Raw genomic sequence first — 2,369 nt, 5'->3', positions numbered from 1 at the left:
TTATATATTAACCTGCATCTTGCTGCCATGTCATGCTAAGCATGTTTACTGGAAAACAGCTTATTGTTTTTTATCTGGGGAAATTGATAAGATTGGTGAGACAAAAGAATGCTGTCTATGTTCAGCAGAAAATAATTAGCTAAAAAGAGGCTAAAATCTCTGTTGAGTTGTCTGGTGTACATCTTATTCTCTGCTGCACTAATCACCCGTTCACATTTTACAGTCATTTTAGTCACTGTTAAAGATAGAAATGTATGTCTTGCAGGGATACTTCATAACACAACACATCTCTCAAACTCCACAACCACAGTTTATAACACAGAACACGAAGCTTATGACCAATCTAAGGTAAGCCTAATGACATCACTGTCACATCTCAGGGTTGTTTTTTCTTGACGACAAGGTGCTTTCACATCACATTTACAACTGAGTATTTTGATCAACACATCCTCATACCTAAATGTCAAAATTCGTCAATGACTCCTAAATGACACATATGACCATTGGAAAGTGCCAGTCCAGTAACAGGTGTACCAGACCTTAAGTACGTTATGTAACTCACGGTTAAAGTTGTGAAATGGTCACAGTTTGGTTATGTTTTGGCAACAAAACTACTTGGTTAGGATTAGGAAAAGATAAAGGTTTAGGTTAAAGTAAGTAATGTATGTAATGTGTGATGTAACATTTAACAAAACTTTAAATAAGTCAATGTTTCACCCAGTCCCCTGGGTGAAAGTCCTGTGTGTTTTTCTCACTCTTTATACTATGTCACCTGACTTACTCCTTTGCAACCATCATATGGCCACTATAGGTAGCGGTCTAACAAATGTAAAAATTGGTCCTACATGACTGTTTTTCTGGAAAGGACAGGCTGATTTTAATCTACATGTGTAACATTGTGTAAACAAGTGTAAAATTCAATGTGTCTGTCAGTGTTTGTTTAAGCAACAAAACTACTCACACTCAAATATGCCTTCAGTACTTTTATAAAGCACTTTTTGGTACAACTCCTGACATCTCATCACCCTGGTGGCTGGAACTCTTAAGAAAATACATCCCAGTTTATAATGAGCAAAACACTCAGTGAATCATTGAGGTCAGAAGGAGCCATTGTAACAAAGTAGTAATCATAGCATGACACAGTTACAAATGACCCCATCCATAATGTCATAAGATGATTTAGCTGGCATGCCTGCAACGGTCATTGCCTAACACCAAAATGACATGAGTGATGATGAATTGCAAGCTCTTTTCCGATGCTATAATTTGAATTATTGAGCACATCTCTAGTCAGTGGCTGGATAGAGCTGAAGTGTCTGAGCTCCAAATGAAGCAGGAAGAGTTCATTTATCTCAGGATCTCTAATAAATGGCTCAGATAAAGCAGTCTTTGCTCAGGCTTAGTGGCTACAGAGTGCATGAGAAACATTTTCCAGACATTATGCATCTGTTTAGATAGTTTCCAATGACAAAACATTCATTTTACTTTGTAGTATAAGTTCTAAGTACTTTCATAGTGAGCCAAAGGTATTTAAACAATGCTATAAAACATTATGTCAATGGTGGTTTAAAGTTTTTCCTGTATCTACTTCTGTTATAGAAAATATGTAATATGTAATGATGAATGTCATTTTGTTATTTTTTTTGTGTGCATGGTGAGTAAAGATTTCCTCTTTACTTGCCGTGCCATTTTAGATGGTCAAATCTTTGTTTTGTTGAACATTTTTTAAAAGAAAAAATACTACTTCAAATGGAAAAAAGCTTAGGGTGCACAGGACTCACCCATTAGTCTGCTGAAGGTCACTCAACTCCTCCATCCTTGGTGGTTTTATTTTACTGTGCATTGCAGTTATGTTATCATTTTCAATAACATTTCAGTTACTTGCAGCAACAACTGTAAGCTACATGTGTACTGTAGTATCAATTCTACAGATACAGGAAGACAGATTGCTAATTCATGTAGAGACGTGTTTGACATGGTACAAGGCATTAAGTAGATAATTTGCGATTTTGACACTATTATCAGTGCAGATTAAGCAGTTGGCAGGATTGCCAAGGAAGTTTTGCAAAGCACCCTGTTGAAAGTGTGAGTGCAGTTTCAGTTTCCAAAACAGATACTGTATGAACCACAGAAACATTGGTTCAGAACCTGGGGATCAGGGCCCCCTTAAGGGGTCACAAGATAAATCTGATCAGTCATGAGATTATTAACAGGATAGGACAGAATTAATTTTTTTTTTTATTTGTGTGTAATCTTGCTGTGTTTTGGTGTAATCTTTGACAGTTGTACCTCTTCAGCCTTAGTATCATCATTCAAGTTTGAGAAGGAAAATTCACCTATTTTATTTTATAGCTTTTAAAATGAGCAAC

The sequence above is a fragment of the Micropterus dolomieu genome, linkage group LG04, assembly GCF_021292245.1.
Source record: "Micropterus dolomieu isolate WLL.071019.BEF.003 ecotype Adirondacks linkage group LG04, ASM2129224v1, whole genome shotgun sequence".
Lineage (NCBI taxonomy): Eukaryota > Metazoa > Chordata > Actinopteri > Centrarchiformes > Centrarchidae > Micropterus > Micropterus dolomieu.
Note: the sequence above shows the minus strand (reverse complement) of the source record.